This window comes from Geospiza fortis, unplaced genomic scaffold (genome assembly GCF_000277835.1).
Source record: "Geospiza fortis unplaced genomic scaffold, GeoFor_1.0 scaffold49, whole genome shotgun sequence".
NCBI classification, from domain to species: Eukaryota; Metazoa; Chordata; class Aves; order Passeriformes; family Thraupidae; genus Geospiza; species Geospiza fortis.
This window is the reverse complement of record NW_005054378.1, coordinates 700047-718985: the sequence shown is the minus strand read 5'-3', so window position 1 is coordinate 718985 and position 18939 is coordinate 700047. Positions and strand designations below refer to the sequence as shown.

At 42.6% G+C, this 18939-nt stretch overlaps 1 protein-coding gene across 1 annotated transcript in view; it reads left to right on the top strand.

Moving 5' to 3' along the window:
• Positions 1-6863, top strand: part of CELF4 (CUGBP Elav-like family member 4) — a 696303-nt gene extending 689440 nt beyond the window's left edge. The window contains exon 15 of the mRNA XM_031060278.1: positions 4547-6863. The gene's annotated coding sequence lies outside the window, so the exon portion shown is untranslated. The remainder of the gene's footprint in view (positions 1-4546) is intronic.
• The last annotated feature ends 12076 nt before the right edge of the window (positions 6864-18939 follow it).

Genomic DNA, 18939 nt, shown 5'->3' with positions numbered 1-18939 from the left:
ACCACTTGTCTCTTTGGTGTGAAAGAATATTTTCAAGTGGCTTTTTTTTTTTTCTGGTTTTATTTAGCCTTAGCAAGTCCTTATCCTTCACCTGTACATATATATGTGTGTGTACATGTGTGTGCGTACATGTGCGTGTGTGTGCGTGTGTCACCTGCTGCAGTGTCTGAGGGTGTCTGTGGAGGACAGACAGAGGGATGGTAGTACCACCTCCAATGCAGTGGTCACTGATTGAGCAGTCCCATCCTTCCCACTCTGCACATTAAATATTTTCCTCTGTAAAATATAGCAAAGAACCTCTCCCCAGCTTGACAGTAGCCTGGATCTAGCATCTATGTGTAAACACACTGCCCACTAAGCTCCACTCCTCATCCTGCAGCTGGTGCTATCCCATATTTCAGCCCAAGACGGGAGATGTGTGTTGTTGCTACTTCCCAGGAATAAAGCAGGATATTGTCAGCTCCACCAGATCTCTCCTATTCCTGTTGCCTCCTTTGTCCTCTATTCATTGAATCAAAGTCTGTTAACCCTTCCTTTTCCTGCTAGTGCAGCTGAGGTAAGGAAAGACACAGGCCTTGCTGTGATGGTGCTGACAGCTCTCCTTCCTTCCCCAGCCTCTTGTTTTCCTGTGTTATGACATGGCCAGAAAGCCCAGAGGAGTAAGAGGGATGCTAGATATCTTTTCCAGGAGCTGTACAGCTGACACTATTTGCTCTTGGGCACCTAGGGACACAAATGACAGCAATTCTTCCCTGGGCCATCTTCAAAAGGACAGTTTTCCCCATCTTGGATTGTGAAATAACTGTAGACACAGATCTTGCATCTGCCTTGGGGGTACCAGTCTATTGTCTTTGTCAAACCCCAGGAAGCTCAGGCTGACACTTCCAGATTATCAAAGGGCAAGACTTTGGGGCCAGGCCATCAAGAAGGAGTCAGCCCCAACCAAGACAGCAGCCAACTGTGGGAAAAGTGTGGAGCTGAAGCCAGAGCTCAGATCAGGGGCTTAGTTCAGCATCATCTCTTGTCAGCTAAGCACAACTGCTGCAGCCAAGAAAGCGTGTTTCAGTTCGCAGAAACAGTGAAGAAACCCAAGACAAACAAACAGAAAGCTAGGGAAGGAATTTTCGCTAGCCAGCATGCATGACTTCAGGATAAGAACTGCCAACAATATTCTTGTGACACCCCAACACGAGGTGAAATTTCATTCGTGTGCAGTGACTTTTCAGAAATAGGCTGCAAGGAGAGATATGAGCCCTGCCGAGGGGATAGAAAGGCAATACCTGAGGAACAGGGTGCAGAACTGCTGACTGAGACAAGTGTATTGTTGTGTGCAGTGATTTTTGGTGTTTACCGAGGCAAAGCTCCGTGGGCCAGTGAAGGGACATTTTCCTTCACAGGAAAGGAACAGGGCACTTAAATAGGTTGTAGCAACCAATCCCTGGCAGGTTTTATTCCTTTTCCTTTTGCTTTGTCCTTGCTTTTTCTTTTCCTTTCTCCTTTTGTTTTTTGGTTTTTTTCCTTTCTTTATGCTTCCTCTCCTCTCCTCTCCTCTCCTCTCTCATTCTTCTCTTCTCTTCTCTTCTCTTCTCTTCTCTTCTCTTCTCTTCTCTTCTCTTCTCTTCTCTTCCCTTCCCTTCCCTTCCCTTCCCTTCCCTTCCCTTCCCTTCCCTTCCCTTGCCTTCCCTTGCCTTCCCTTGCCTTCCCTTGCCTTCCCTTGCCTTCCCCTTTATTTTCCATTACCTTTTCAATTCAAGCCAGAGCTAAATGCCAAAGGAGCAAATGTCCTTCTTTTAATGATGCTGATTTAGGAACCATTGTATCATCTGACTCCTCCTACAAGTCTGCTTCCCACACCATACCAGCATTGCTGTTTCAGAGCCCGCCGTCCTGTGAACTGCTAAATGGACATGCAGCAGCCAGTAGTAGCTGCTTTCCTTTTCGGCTTTCTTTTTTGTTGTTGTTGTTTTGTTTGGTTGTTTTTTCGGGTTTTTTTAATTTATTTATTCTCAGTAGCCAAAGTAGTTCTTGGCCTGTTACTCCCCCGTGATTTTAAACTTGGGATGCAAACCAAATCAGAGCGATCCCTACTCCGGAGTCGGTGCGAGGCAGTGGAGAGGCTCCCGGAGGATTCTGGCCAGCCATCCAGCGAGGCCCAGGAGGCTGGGGGTGGTGTGGGGAAGGCCGGTGGTAACGAAAGCATTCTGGTTGGCAGTGAATGTTTTTATTTTCCAGACTCCGCAAACCGATCTGTGTCTGCGCTCATTGACCGGGTGTCCACATTTAAGTGTGTGTTTTATGTGTGTCTCTGGCTAGGCCTTCTCCATCCTTTTTTTTTTTTTTTAATTCTTCCTTACTTTCTTTTCTTCTTTTCCTTTCTTTTCTTTCCGTTCTGTTTGTTTTGCTCTCATTCTTGTTTCGTTTTCTATAGTTTAATGGCAAGTATTTCCATTAGAAATTATTTTTGATTGATGCTGTGTTTGTAACATTTTTTTTAATTATTATTTTTATATATATCTTCTTTCCCCACCTTTCCCTTTTTCCACACTATATATAAATATATATATATAAAAAATCTTTTCTTCTTTTGTCATTCAATCAAATTCCAACCAAGAGCCAGTCAAATCCACCACAGTCTCGCGCTGAGCTAGGAAAAAAGTTCTCGTAATGACATGAAAGTGGAGAATACAGTTCCCCAGGCCGTAAGTTCAAATCAACTCGAAGTTGAAAGTGTGACATGATGGCGTCATGTAACAAGCTAAGAATTGGTTGCATGACATGCCGTCAAGTTTCGTGCAGGTGCCGTGATTGAAGCATTTTTCTTGGATGTTGTATCAGTTGATGATTGGCCAGTCATGATCACATGTGCCTTTTTTGACTTTGTGCTGCCACAATTTTTTGCTGTGCTCATTTTCGTTTTGTTTTTGGTGCTTGCAGTGGTTTCTTTATTTGTCGTTTGATTTCTCGTCAGCGTTTTATGCTTCTTTAGATGTCACATAGAAGGAAAAAAAAAAGATGGATTCCTAATTCTTTAGAAAAAAAATGGGATTGTTGTAACTACAGATAATTTGGAAAAAAAAGTAGAGAGAAAAATGTGTGGTTAATTTTTTGCACTCAAAATCTTGTGATTATTTTTTTTTTCCGGAGAATTGGGGCCTTTTTCAATTGACACCTTTTTTTCCCCCTTAGGATATTTCAAATCACTTTCTAAAAATTTTAAAAAAGAAAAAAACAAAAACGGAAAAACCAAATCAAAAATAAAAAGACTAATGATAGTAATGGTAGTTTGCAAACTATAGCAACCAAAAAAAGCAACCCCAAGAAAAGCCTCATTGTATGTCTTTTCAAGAATTCCTAATTCTAAGGTGCCATATTACAGCAACTCCAGCAAAAATTAATTGCTTAGAGGGAGGGAGGGATTGAGTGGGAAAAAACCCCATCCAGATCAAAAAGCAAAATGCATCTTTTTGTTTACAACTGAAAAAGGGTCCTTGACGAGTGTTTTTTATTTTTTTATTATATTATTATTTTTGGTGTTGTAATTGTTTAGACTGCTGTGTACGGTTTGCTGTTTGTTGAACCAACAGTGTGAAAACCTGCCAGCATGGATTGATATTCCGCATGACACTTTTCCACCAGAGTGGACCTTTTGCAGTTTCTAAGTTTCTTGATGTAATAAATCACCGAGTGTATAAGAAGAACCTGCTTGCTAGAAGGAGATAAGAGCTAATCCTTAATGATTAAGCATCCTACTTAAATGTCAAGCCTAGTCGGATCATGATTATATTTTTTTAAATAATTTTTTTATTTAAGAAATGTTAGCTTTACCTTTTTTTTTCCCCAAAAAAAAAAGTTTACTCCAACAGTCTTTTTTATTTAACCTCCTGTAAATTGCCTGTTCAAAGTCCTACTTTCTGACACTCACAAAGGAGTAGATGTTATTGGCAGCTACGTCTCCACAGAAAGCTCATACACTGTCAAAGATGGCACCCCATTAAAATGTAGTACTCCACTCTCCTGATGCCTTTCACCCTACAAAAGCCTGACAAGCAAGATTGTGATCTGGCACTGCAAAGCGGCACTTAAAAATTATTAAAATGCCGCTGTCTTCACGTGTGTAGTGATGCAGATTTACATAGACACGCCCTAATTTTATTTTTATTTATTATCATTATTACTAATAGGAACAATTGTGTTTTTCTTTATCATGATCGTGACTACCTTGCTTACTTTGGGTTTGATCCGGTTCCCACTGAAGTCAAGGGGAATCCTTCTGTTGATGTTAAGTGGGAGCAGAATCAGAGCCAAGGCCTTCAAAAGCAAAACACCAAAGCAGAAGCCCCATCCTGTCCCAATTGAAGGGAGAAGAAAGCATCCATTACTTTCAAAGGGAGCAGGATTGGGCCCAAAAGAACAGGCTTGATTTTAATTTCATTTTCATTTTTAGGTCTTTTTTTCCCCCTTCCTGTCTCAAATATTCCCCCCACACCTTCCCTACTTCCCCCTCCCCTTTTTGATTTAATTTGCAATGATTTTCTTCATTTTTTAGGGCAGCAGCTGAATGGGCCACATTTAGAAAAAAAAAAGTATATATATATTAAAAAAAAAGTGAACTGTTGGATTACATCTTTGACATATCAGCAAATATCAGTCGAGCTGAAGACTTCAGACCTATTCTCTCTTTGTTTAGACTGTAACATTTCTTCAAGAAAAGTATCACATCTGCTGACTTCGAAGGACATGCGCTTGAAAACAAACAAACACATAAAGTAAAATCAGAGCAGGAGGAAGATGAACCGGGATTTCTGAAGAGACACTGATATCACCACAGCGGCTTTTCTTCAAACAGGAGATGCAAACCTGGATTCTGGCAAAGGAGTGCCTGTTTGCCACCAAGGATGCGGTTACCATGCAAGACCCATGGTAACAGTCACTGAGCATCTTTATCTGTCATTCCTTAGCTATATAGGGACCAAAGGACAAAACTTTTTACCGCAGACTTGTAGCTGTATGTAAAATATGGAAGTTCTTTCCTTTTCTCTGAGCTGTTCCTAAAACAGTTTTTGAGAGCGATTATATGAAATATGTAAAACCTAAAAAAAAAAAAAAAAAAAAAAAACCAAAAAAAAAAAAAAACCAAAAAAACACCAAAAAAAAAAAAAACAAAACACAAAAAATTACAAATGCTTAAATGCTTTTAAAATGGCAAGATAATAGTTCTTTGATACTTTGGGAGGTTCTTTGGTTATACATTAATTAGAGTCTATGAAGCTTTCATATGGTTTTCTGTATAATACGCAAGGATTGCGTTGTTAAAGGCAGGTAAGATGGATATCTATGAAAAGCAAAAAAAAGTAAATAAATAAATACATAATTAAGTACATAAAAAGGCATAGAAAAGAGAAAGGAAAGATGGTTGATATTAAATGGAAAACAAAAAGGTTTGTAAATGCTTCTAACTCTCCCCATTTAAAATCCTAATAGTTGTACAGAATTTAAAAAAGAAAGTTTAAAATACCTATATAATAGAAAAAAATTAGACAACATAAAAATAAAAAAAAACAAAAAAGCAAAAAAAATAATACTACATAGAAGTTAGCGTTAATGCTAAAAACAAAGATGTTGTAGAACTGTAATTTTGTAGAGTTTAGATTGAGCATAAATTCCTACTCTCTGCCAATTGCTGTTGGATGCTGTTATTTATCGAGGAGAAAAAGGAGAAAAATGGCTATTTTGGCAGCTTTTTTAACTGCAAGCATTCCAGCTATTAAAAAATAAACAAGACAAGACTCAATTCTGTAGACAATGCAAATGGGAAAAAAAAAAAAAACAGCTGTCTTTTTATCAGACGTTAGTTCTAACTTGAACAACAAAACACAGCTAAACGCTTCATGTCTTCATGATCTGCTGTCCGCAAAATTCCCATCATCCTATGCTTCAGTAGCTTCCATATTTGCTCTAGAAACCTTCAGGGCAAGGGATTAGCCTAGTACCTTAATCTTAAAAAAAAAAAAAAACAAAAAAAACCTAAAAAACCTAAAAAACCTTAAAAAAAAAACCATAAAAAGTAAACTAAAGAAACAATCTCTTTGAAGAATTTCTGAAACTGTTTACAAGGAATTTTGAAAAACAGGGGGATGTTTAAAAAAAAAAAAGATGCTGGCTCTGTTTTCTGTAAATAAATTTGCATATTTTGTAGGACTTTTAATTGTAATGATAGAGAAAAAACAAGGAAAACTATTTAATGAAAGCACGATATTTATCTTTGGTAAATGACTTTAGAGCAGTTAAAAATAAGACATTGCTTTAAAAAATCTGACTCAGAAAAAACAATGAATTATTTAAGAACACATATATTTTAAAGAATATCATATTTATTATAATTTATTTTCACAGTCTTAAAACTTGATTTACATAATTCTCACACTTGTTTGCATCCATTGAGCAGTGTGATAATTGTTTTTGATTATTATTTGGTTATACTCTTGTTTTTGGTTAATGCTCTTGTTTGTTTTTCTCAGTATTTTTTATTTCAATCTCAAACTTCCTGTCTTTGTTGTTTTTTCCTTTTTGGTTCCTTTTCCTTTTTTTTTTTTTTAATGTTAATTTTGATTACATATTGGGCCTGACCGTGCAGTCCTTACTCTTCCAAAACTCTCATGGGGATATAACGAGCATTTTGCCAGAGTAAGGACTGAAGCAAACTGAGCCCACAGCTAGGAAGTACAGATGTGTAACGCAGCTGCAGTTCCATACAACTGCTCTTTCACTCTCAATTCCCTAAAACTCCTTGTAATCTTCTGTAATTATTGAATGACGCTTTCCAGCTTAGCCCTAAATAAAGCACAGTTTAAAAAAAAAAAAAAGCCGTGTTCTTTACTTCTTGATGGCTTTTCTTAATGTGTTTGCTTTGAGAACAAAATGAATCTATTTCGACTCTTTCATTAATATACATTGTTTGAGTATCAGAACAAATCCCTTTGTTATATAAAACGTATCTCATTGGATTGAATTAATGACACTGTTTCATTTAATGTCTGCTTGATATTCCAGAGTGGTTTACCTTAAACCTAGTAGGTTAGAAGATCAAATAATGGTACATACAAATTAGTGTCATTGTAGCTCCCATTTGAAGCCTGTTGTTTGATTTCACGCTCATGGTTTTTTCATGCTGATAAGTATAGAGGCCAAAGCTCAGGACGTTGTTCCTTTTGCTGCTTTGGGAAAACCCTGTGAAATTGAGCAGTCTCCAGAGATGAGGCTCAATTTCTTCCTCAGCATCCCTCACATCTTGTGTTTGAATGGTTATTTTCCTTTCCCCTGAAAGGGCTGTACCAGATCACCTGAGCTGAGGTTGGGGCTGAGATCAGGAGCCTTCGCATTTTCTCCCTGATTTTTGCAGCCACATCTGCATTTGGACAAGTTGCACAGGCTAAACCCACCTCTAAATGAAACCAATGTGCTGGTTCATAATTTGAACTCTGTGGGAAGGAGTTCTGTAAGTAAAAACTCCTATTATTAATACTATCAGTTACTTAAGTCTGCTCAGGGCACTAGAAGTAAGAAATATAAATAAGATTATGAATACAAGGAGGGAACATGGTCAGTATTTGCTTTTCTTCGAAAGGTAAAGGCAAATACAAAAGTGCACATACACCAAACTTATCCCTGCTTTTCAGCAGAGAAGGTGCTCTGCAGAGGACAGAGTAGGCTAGAAATGTGGGAACTGGTCTCAGATGCCACTGAGAAAGAAAATGAGAACTAGATTTATAGTAAGAATAGGTTTCTATTCCAAAGGTTATTCAGCATCCTGTCCTGAGCTGCAGGGATGAACAGACAAAAGCACGGCCTCTTACCTGGGCCAGGCAGAGAATAAAGTGTGGGGGAGGGCTGATGAAAATCACTGCTTGAAGGAAGAAAGCCTCACAACCAACAGGGAAGACTCAATTTCCCAAACTGGCATAGCAAAGGGGGAACTAAAAGGTGCTGCCTGATTGTCTCCCCACTTCCCAGGCTGCCTTCCATTCCCTCCTCTGTGACCTTCAGTATCCCCAGAGCTGTTCCCCACCCTGCTCGAGGTAGATGCTGTGTCTCTGCAGTGTGAGTCACATCCTGATGGATCTGCAAGAACACATCCCTGTCATCCAAGCAGGATGGGCTGCACCCCTGGGGCATCCAGCTGGGAACACTTCTGGCCAATGAGATACAGCTGGGGGCTGTTGACTGATGATTGTGAGACAAGATTTCATCTTGTTTCAGGTACCCTGCAATATACAGCAGATAAAATATCCAGTGTTGGAGGGCGATCAGCTCCCAAAAGGAGACCAGAAAACACTGTTAACATGACTCTATGACTTAGGTCAATGCCCCAAAATGTTACACTTTGCAGAGAAACCTTTGGCATTACTGGACTGGGAAAAGAGGATGTGAGGACAAGCAGGGACAATCCGTGACACAAGAGAGACCATGACCTTTCTCTCAGGACATGCCCATGAATTACACTGAAAGCTCAAAAAGTGGTCATATCTCCAAATTCAGCCCCCAGTGAAGGGAAGCACCACAAGGCTGTCAGCCTGCTGGAGGTTCATTTACACCAGAGGTTCATTTGCACTGGTGTGCTGGGAAATAAAGCACTGCTGTCACCACCCTGCTGCCTAAATCAAGCGATGGGTACTTGCCATACCCAGGTGTCTGGCTGTGGTAGAGGCACAGACTAGAACACAATGGGCTGAAGCACAAATGGTGACACAGTTTAACAGCTGGTTAAAACACCCTTCTCCAGGCTGTGCAGACACACCAGCCCTGATTTAAGTGTTTGTCTCAGAGAGACTCCATGCTTCTCTCCAGAAAAAGTTCATCCATTGACACTGCAGGTGCTGTAAAGTAAAACAAATGGCAGCACAGGCCTGCTTCAGCATGGGGCTGTGTTGTTGGGGCAGGCAATTATCCAAAGAAACATCCTAATCTGAAGCAATGGAAATTAAGAGACAGACCAGGTCTACCTGAAAGCCTGTAGCTGCATGTCTGTGTGCACCATCACACAGAACACTGCATTACCGAGGTTCAAAAGCCACTGCATGTCTGATGCTGCCTCCTCTCTCTAGTTTGTAGCTGCTAAGTCGCATTACATTAAACTAAAGGGTTTTTTATAGGTCAAACATTCATCTTTCACCAGTGTGCTCCTTGGTACCACTGTGATTATAGTAAAGTTCAGTCCTATACCCATGAGTAGTTCAAGGCAATCTTTGGTACAAGAACAGGGCATGGTTTGCTGTCATTCTTTGGGGAGTTCCATGAGGACACCTCAACCAACCATTTTCCTGTCCCTAAGAAAGCAGTTCATGCCCTCCTGGAGTCACTTTTCTATATCAGCATTTCTTGACATAAACACTGAGCCACTCAGCTTTTGCACACATAAGGTGAAAAAATTCCTCCTCCCACCTCCATCCCATTCCTACTCCAGGCAGATGTCCATTAGAAAACTTTATTTTATTAAAGGATAATATGGACTTCAAACAAGTCTTCAGAGTTCTGCCTGTTTTCCCTTTCTGTAACAAATATCAACATAATGTTTGGAAATGTCCTTGCAAAGCAAGGTCAGGACTCCTCCACCTCCAACATTTCAGTTTCCAACAGCACATTTCTCCCAGTCCCAAATATGACCTGGGTGCAGCAACTGTTCCATAGGTGTAGAACCATGAAAGGTGTTTGTGATCCCAGAAATAACTCACACATCCCAGGGAGATTGGCAGATGAGGAAACTAATCAGCAGGGGCTTCAGTGCAACACTGTGCAAGATTGTGCTCTGCACCACCTGGAGAGGGAAGCTGCTGAGGCTCTTCCTCAGTAATGCCCCTTAGAAAAGTTCATTTGAAACAGTCTGACTCGTCCTGCCAGTCCAGAGCCAATGAAATGGGAATAGGCTGCAAACTCAAGGCTGCCACCTGTTGAGCCTGAAAATGTCTTTTGGAATATCATTGCTGTCTGCTTGTTGAGGAAATCAGTTTTTAAAGCAGGTTTCAATACCACATCTTCTCTCCCACTACAGTAAACACATTAGAGCAAACACATCCCCAAAAAACACTCAGAAGGTTCCAAATCAGAGCCCGTGTGTTTCATTTATTAAGGGTATGAGGTCACTCTGGTGTCTCATAGAACGATGGAATTGTTTGAGTTGGGAGGAGCCTTTGAAGGTCATCTAGTCCAACCCCCCTGCATTGAGCAGGGGCTGGATCAAGAACCTCATCTCTCTGCACACTTGCCCTCACCATTGTGCAAGCTTCTGTTAACAGCCACGCAACCTGAAACCTTCCCCACATTTCCTCCGAGGAGCCTCTGTAACATCAGCACTGGCAAACACATAACAAATGCTGGGGGGAAGAAACACCCTCAAAGCAAACATCCTCTCACCATGGCATTCATGAGCTATCCTGAATTCTGGGTCTCAGTCTGGTAAGTTCTGAACTTGGCATGGACCTCCTCCAGCAAGCAAGATGAGGGAAGGTGTTTCCTTTCACAGGTGTAGGTAAGCACATGCCCTCCCCCTGTAAGCAGCAGCCTTGCAGGGCACAGCACATTCACAAGAAGAGCAGGTTCAGATTCTTCCCCATCCAGATGGACTTTGCCCCCTGAGGCTCCTGTGATACAGAAGATGGCCCTGATTATAAAATGGTAGGTCAGCCCAGGGAGGTGTTCCCAACTCCTCTCCTGTTTAGGAATCTGCCTCATCTTGTTTAGAAAGGTGGAAATAGAAATGGCATCAGGAAGTGGGTGACTCTATAACCTCTCCTAGGAGACCCAGGCTCCTAATACCACTCCTGAATATAACATACATTGTATGGGACACTGGCTCTCACCTTGGTACTCCTTAGTCTGACTGTCATGGCATTTTCTTGGAGTGTACTCATTGCTGGGTTGCAGCTATTGCTTTCAGCACTCAAAAAGAAGAGGTACAAACATGCAGGTTTGCAGTCAGCTGGTGAGTGGGTAGGTAAACTCTCCCCAGTGGGGAACCTCAGCCTGACATCCCAAAAATGGGTGCCTCTCTTCCCCCCAGAGAGAGAGAGGCCCCAAACTTCTCACCCTTTGAGGCAGATCCCATCACATATTTTTTTTTCTTCCACAGACGGCACAGAAAATGCAATTGCCTAATTCAGTGTGGTGAGTCCTACCAGATAGCAAAACACCCACAAATTAGGCATCATGACTGTGATGCCTCCTTTGTGATTCCCTCCTACAGAGGATGAGAGATGATTCCGCTTCAGCGAGCTACAGAGCAGGCTCCAAAACTGGAACGGTTGTCAGAATGCATATTGTACACAGATCCTCCTACCAACTCCTACAAGAAACGATTACCTTCCTTCAGCTAGAACAAAGAGCTATTAAGTGAGACAATGGGCCTAGCAGCATTGGTGAACCATCTGTCATCAAGCGTTAGACATTAGCAATGTCTTTTTTAAGCCAAGCCAATAGAAGCCCCCAGCCACTGTTACAATGGCACACGGGCACAGATGAAAAGTGTCAGCCCAACTTATCCTTGGTTTAACTCCTTCCATTCAGTCTGTTCTGCTGCTGCTGCTTCCTGTAGCTACCCTAGCACATGCAGGACCACACAGATTTCTCACAATAACCATCCAACTGCACTTTGCACCACAATTCACACAAGTGCAGCAGACCTGGGCTGCTCTGGGGTGCCGGCTGATTTGTTTGGAGGGCTGGCAACCAGGAGACTGATATGAGACACTTTCCCTTCTAGACCAAACTCTCCTAACTCCACAGGACAGCGATCCCAAATCCCTCTAATTGTGTTCCAGAGCCCAAATGGCAAAGAGGGTCTGAGTCCCTGCGCACAATCCTGGTAGCTGATAAGCAGCAAGCGGCCAAGTGCAGGACAAGAGATGAAACATGAGATTTAGACTGAGATATAGAAAACTGAGGAGAGCAGGCTGACCCTATGTGTGGGAACAGTCATCAGGCTCCTCTGCCAAGCCTCTGCATCCCACTCAGTCAAAAATCCTGTTCTGTTCTGGTTGTACAGAACAACCCAAACCAAACCTGGACAAAGAGCTCTAGCTCTGCAGATTAAGCTCTGTAGCTTAAGCAGGAGTTGTCCCATACCTGGCTTATTTACACCTATCAGTTTCCAGCCTAAAAGCCTGACCTTAAAGCTTTACTAAGTATTTTCTCTCTTTGATTACCAAGCTTTTGCAGTGCTGGGAGGGGGCTGAGTTAGAGTAAAACTGGACATCTAAGGTGTTTTATTTTTTCTAGAAGTAAGGAATCCACATAAAGCAACATATTTGCCTGAATGAATTACAGTTCAAATCCAGTTTAACTGGAGACTGGGGAATTTTTCCTTCCATGGAGGGATGGATACAACCAAATGCCAAATTTTAGGACAGGTTTTCACACACCAGATTTAAGGGAGCATTTCCTTCCCACAAACCACAAACAGCAGGTGAAGGTCTGCAGATGAAGGGAGAGGACAAACTTGGCCTGACTGGACAATGCTTTGCCTCTACCCAGATCATGTGGTCTTTGGTGGTTCTGGATCAGCGGGGTCCCTATCACTGCCCACAAGCCCAGCTGATGCTTTTTAGTTGCACTTTCAGCTGGGGACCCAGGGAAAGAATGAGATGTCACTTCTCAGTGGTTAGTCCTCCAGAGCTGCCTTGCCTGTCCCAGAGGTGAGGGGCCAATGGTGATGGCCAAGCATTACACCCAGCTGAATTAGGAAACATCTTCCATGCAGATGGAAACCAGCAAATCTCATCGGGGAGGTGGGGACTGAGAGAAGCCAAGTGAAGCAGGAAGTTAAACAGATTAGCCATGGTTTGTACTCACTATTTGGAACAGCCTCAGAGAGAGCACATGTGGTCGGGTACTGCGTGCAGGAGAGAAGTGCTGGTGCTCCAGTGCACCCTGAGCTGAGCAGCAGTGACTCCCAGCCAACAGGCTGGAGGTGTGTTAATGCCAAGAGGCAACAGGTCCACAGGAAAGCAGGATTCAAGGGGTTTCAATCCAGCTTCTCCCACTCTCTGGAAATATAAATTCAAAGACAAATACAGAAGAGGGACAAAAATTAAATTTGAGCCAGAGGGACAGGAGCTGGTGAGAATCACATGGCAAGAACAGAAATGGTATGGATCAGAGACTTTCAGATCTTCAGCCATTTCACTGCATGAGTAATGTACAATGTGACTGGTATGGAGACTGAGTGAATCATGCTGGGTGGCATGCAGCACTGCACGTGCTAAACAGATCACTGGGCTCTTGCATGACCTGCCCTGGTCGCTGTGAAATGGCACCATTTTCATGGTGACTGCAAACACCCATGAAGAAGGCACACTGCTCCACAAATTCTTCCAGTGGCTGGTCTTTTATAAAGCTCCTCCCATGTCTTTCCAACTGAGGTTATGAAAAGCATTCAACAATGGCCTCTTTCTGCAGCAAAATAAGTTAATGGGGACATTTACAACTGCTTTCAGTGAACACCTTACAAAAGTCAACAAGAAACTGCAATTTTAGTGTGTCAAAGGAGCCAGAACATCAGAATGTCCCAACATGCCCATCTTTTGCCCAATAAAATCCACAACTGGTGTGACAAGGTGTAATAGACAAACAGCTACACTCTGTCATTCTTCTGTGCGAAAACACCTTTAGCCCTTTGCCTTATCAGGCCTAAAGTCATTTCCTTGGCAATAAGATCAACAGAAACCTCTGCATTTTTCTTCCGATAGTTAAATTATTTATGAGCTTTGAAAATAATCCCACTTTGTCTTCTAACCCTAGTTTTGCATATATATATATCGACCCCTGTGAATTCTTCAGCTAAAATATGCATTCATTACAAAAGAATTTCAGGGTGTTTTTTTCTTTCCTCTTTATCTACTTGTTTGAATATGTTGTAAACTTGATTAATGTTGCCTTCTAATCTCTTTCTTTCTAGAGAGAACACCTGGAGCTCTTTTAACCTACCTCAAATAAAAAATAAAACCCAAGAGACAAACAACCCAAGTGGCAATGTCACACTTCCACAACCCTTTCCTTTCCCTGGCCACGAATTTCTCCTCTTCTAAGAGGATGGACACACGGGCAAAACTTGTGTCAATGAACCTATAGGGCCATGGGCTTCTTCTAAAGCCCCTTTCCTTATGCACCTAATAACCTGCTTAGTTTCAAGCCTCTCTCAGGCTGGAATAGTTTGGGGAGATTTATGACAGCAATTCTTGTGGTTCCTTTCACAATGTGTTTTCCGCTATTCTCATCTATCGCTCTGCCAACATGCATCATTTATTTAATACCAGTCACTAGCCACATTAAGCTTTTTTCTTTTCTTTTTCTTTTTTTTTTTGCCTTTTTTTTTGTGGAGGACATTCCTCCCCATACCTGGAGAAATCATGCAAGTAAATAACATCTGAGCCAAGAGTATTGGACCTGCCTTTTCTGCCTCCATCCACAGGTTTCCAGGGGTATCAATCATCCCCGAACTAGGATTCTTCTCATTTTAATTATGCTAATATCGCCATAATTTCATTCTCGTTAACAGCAATTGAGTTTCAGTCTCTGCAGATGGTGGAGCTGGACAGTTACCAAGCCACATGCCATCTTGAGAGGAGGTTATGGACCAGTGCTTAGCCTGTGGCAGTGCTGCTCAGCACCATTTCTGGGTTGCATCACTTCAGTTTACCCATTTGTGAAATGGCATATGCCTTTGCCTCATACTGGTTTTGAGATTTACAAAGGACACTTCTAAAAATAGAGAGTCCACTGCCCAGCTAGCTCATTCTTGTTACAATACAACCTGCCTGCTTTGACAATTTCAGGACAGACACTCCTCACAAGGAGCCTCAGGAGAAGACAAAGGAGAAAAAGTACAAGGTGCACCAGGATAAGTTTGTTCTCAACATAGGAAAGACATTTTTTACAGTGAAAACTATCAATTACAGGAACAACCTCCCCAGGGATGTGATAAAGTCTCCATCACTGGAGGTTTTCAACATGCCATTGTATTCCACTGGGTGCTAGATAATCTCATCCTAAGATCCCTTTCCCATGAAAATTTGGACCACATGAACTTTGTAGGTCTCTTCCAACATGGGATGTTTCATGATTCTGTGGTGCTGTGGTTGTTGCAGGTGTGCACAGATGTGTGGGTATGTTACCATGATAGACACCAACCCTCTGAACCCCCCCATGGGAGCAGTGTAGTCCCCAAATCACACCAGTGCTGATGGGAAGGACCTCTGTGGTTTTCTCATCCAGCCTCACACTGAAATCAGGTTGGGCCTTCTGGGTGTGTCCCTTGCTATGCTCACAAAATAAAGCTATTAAAGGCTACACAGGTAAATTTGTATGGCCACAATCACACCTATGCTGTGGGGACTGGCAACCAGTGCCACCCCTCTCCTCACCATTGTCCAGCCTGGTGGATGGACCGGGGTTTGCTGCATCTCCTTCCTGGACTGGGTTTCTCTTCAAGGAAAACTAGTGTGGATTGGGTGAGTGGCAAGCACAAAAGCAGTCATCACCCAGAGAAATACTGGGGTATGCAGAGGGCCCAGGACCTCAGTGCACAAAATGAGGAGCTAGTCTGCCCCACACAGCAGCTCCAGTTCCACCCAGTGGAGAATAGGTGGTTTCCCAGATGTCCCCTGTGATAATCCATCACTGCCTTTCCTCACCAGCACTGGTCCACCATCTGTGAGGTACCAACACATTCCAGGCAAAATCCTCAGCTCTAAGCTAAGGGAAATCCCGCTGCTCCCTGGCTGACAGGCAGAGGAAACTTCAGCTTAAACCTGGCTACAAGTCAGAAATCAATACTGCATAAACCAAACTGCACCAGTTCTGCAGGAAAGGCCTAACGTTGTGACTGAAAATGTGATGAATGATTTTTACATGGATTTCATGTTTGGGCTGTTGGGTTTTTTAATCCAAATACAGAGTCTGGTAAGGCAAATAGAAATTATAATGGACTATTGCAGCTTTCTGGTCTGAGGAACATATTAAAATCTCTTCAGGAGATGATATCTGACCAGCTTCTTATGCAACTGTTGCCTCCTCCTACTCCATTTGACAGCTGACCTCCCTGATAATCAAAGTAAGACGCAGATGGCAGCTGCACAGCCGAGGTAAACATGAAATGGTCTCTGTGACAGCCCAGAAGAGTCATTGTTTTCCCATCCCTAAATCAGATGGCAATCTAGGATCCCAGCCAGACCTGTCTTCCCCCAAGCATTAAAAGCGCACAATGAATGAAGAGGCACCGTAGTCAAAAGGGTGAGAAACAGCCTCAGTAAGATTTTGTGTTGCACTTCAGGTCTTCAGATACTTTTAGGATATACTTTTAATCCATGGCAAGGAGTTTGATTTTCTTTAATTATTTAATATGTTGGTGGGGGATTAATTAAAACATGAGAGAGAGTCACTTTTTAAGGGCAAAAGGTTTTGAATTCCGCTTGCTTGATCAGGATGACAACAGTATTTATGCTGATGGCCAAAAAGGGCATTTCTGACTCCAATTCCATTTCCAGAAAACATTAACTTTGCCTCACGGTGGCTTATTTGAACCAGCACACGTCGCCAGGGGTTGAATAAGACAGTTCCTCCACACTCCATGACGGAGTACCGACACTTACTAAATTATGCTGTTAAATACTGTAGTATGGCCATAAAATACAATGAAGGCCCGTGGAAAGGTGCCAGCCCCTTTCTGAGAGAGAGAGAGAGAGCACTTTTTGGAACCCTGCCTGTGGCCCGTAATTTTCACTTCCTCCTACTACAGTGTGAAGTGACATGAAAGGACTTGTAAAGTCAAGTCCAGGAGGCTGGTGGGGATTTGAAGGAGTGAAGATGAAGTTAGAACATCGTTGGTAGCATTTGACCTACTTGAACTTTGCCGGGAAAGAAGGAAGAAGCCAAATCTCCCACACACCTCTATAGCAGACCACGCTGAGGGAAAGGAAAAAAAAATTTTAAAAAAATTCCAGACTGCAAAAATCTACATTTTTCAGCCCAGACAGGGGCAAAATATTGAAAACATAGAGACTTCTAATGGAGAAAACTGTTCAGTCAAAAGCAGCAAAACTTGGCAGAAATGTTTCTGGCTAGCAAGATATTTCAGTATTTATTGGGAGATGGCACTTGGCGAAGGAAAAGAACCAATGGCATGGGATGGGATGATGGAAGAATTGCTTACACAGACAGTGTTGTTAGGTGCTGAGCAATGCACATGGACCTTGACATGTACAACCAATAATGAAGTCCTTTAAGTCCAGCAAGCTCAAAATTTAATGCCTTTTTTTACTAGTGATTACAAAGAAGTTGAGGGATAGAGAAGGAATTAGAATGGACCTTGGTCATAATCTGACTTGTCACACTCTGTGTGTACCTAAAACCCTTCAGTGCAGGAACACAGACAAAATGGTGTTGCCCACAAAGCCTAAAATCAAGCTGAGGAACAACAACAAAAACAAAACCAATACAGGACAACTATTCAGGTCAGCCCAGTGACAGCACCTGGCAGACAGCACACACAATATTCTGCCCTCCTGTTTGCTACCACAGTTCTACAGAGGTTGGTTAGCTCATCAAAGGAAGGCCGAAAATAATAGAGAGGTGGAGATAGGTGAGCAGAATTCCACAGAAAATTTTGTCTTTTATGTTGACACATATCTTGATCTATTTCTTATATCCCCTCACCTACAAACTTATACACAAATCCAGCCAACCACTCAGCCTAAAATGTGTGCCCTTAGTTGTCTTGCATGTAAGCTTTCATCAGATGGTCAAAACTAGAGAGCAGCAGAATTTTCTTAGCAACAGTGTTTGAACAGAGACACACTTGGATTTACCCAAACCACCCTATGTTCATTTTCTAGGCTGGGCGTCCACTGGAGGTGAATCTCTGTTACACACTGTCTCTGGAGTAGACCGAGCTTGAGGCATGGCTTTCAAATTCATTAAAAATTCACAACAGCTCTGGTGGCTGCAGAAAACCTTCACATGGTTCCTAGGGATAACTCCGTCAGCAAAACTCAGAGCTACCTTATTCCACACAACCTGCTTCTTAAAACCCTGTCCAGCCCAGGCACACGTGGACAGTGATTGCCAGAAGCACTTCTTAGGGAAAGGATTTGAAGGAAGCTGTTAAGCCCAGAGAGACAAGACAGCCTGGAGAGCTCCTGCCCAGCCCCTCCTGCCACTAGAAAGGAGGGAAACAGCACTGGGAAGTGCTTTGCCTGAATTTCAGTATGCCTGACACTGTCACAAAGCACGCATGTACCACACAGGGGAACGTCACCAGCTTCCAGAGAGTGCAGCCCCCAGTGAGTGGACCTGAAATGCAGGAAGCAGCACTAAGGAAGATGTTAACCCTTGTCACCCAAAATAAAGTTTATGTCAAAGAAAATTCCCCGTGCCAACAGCATAAGTTTCACTTTCTTTTCCACCCCACCCTACCACACCCCACCACTCTTAAGTTTTTTTCTCATCTCCACTGCACTTTGCATTTTGGAGCAAAATTCTCAGTGCAGTTGGCCACAGCAGTTCAGCTGGGGACAGGGATGAGTATCAGGAGTGGAACAAAATACACAGAAGGGTCCCTTTTACATTTTCAGAGACACAGACTGTATTTTCCCCTTTCCCTTGGGCTCTGTCACTTCACTTTCAACTCCCACAAGTAGCGCTTGGAGAGCAAAGAAAGTGGGGGAGAGGTGTGAGAAAGCTGAGCCATCTGCCTGGAGGAGAACAGGGATCCAGGCACTGGCAGATGAGCTCTGCAAGCACTGCCATGGTGTCCTCAGGTCCTGCCACGTGCTTCTGCATCCCCACTCCCTGTCACGGGCACCCTCACACACGCGGGAGATGGAGGGGAGTCTGGAGCACAGACCAAGGAAAATTGATGAGATGCCAGACTTCCAGAGACAGGCAGAGGTTCCC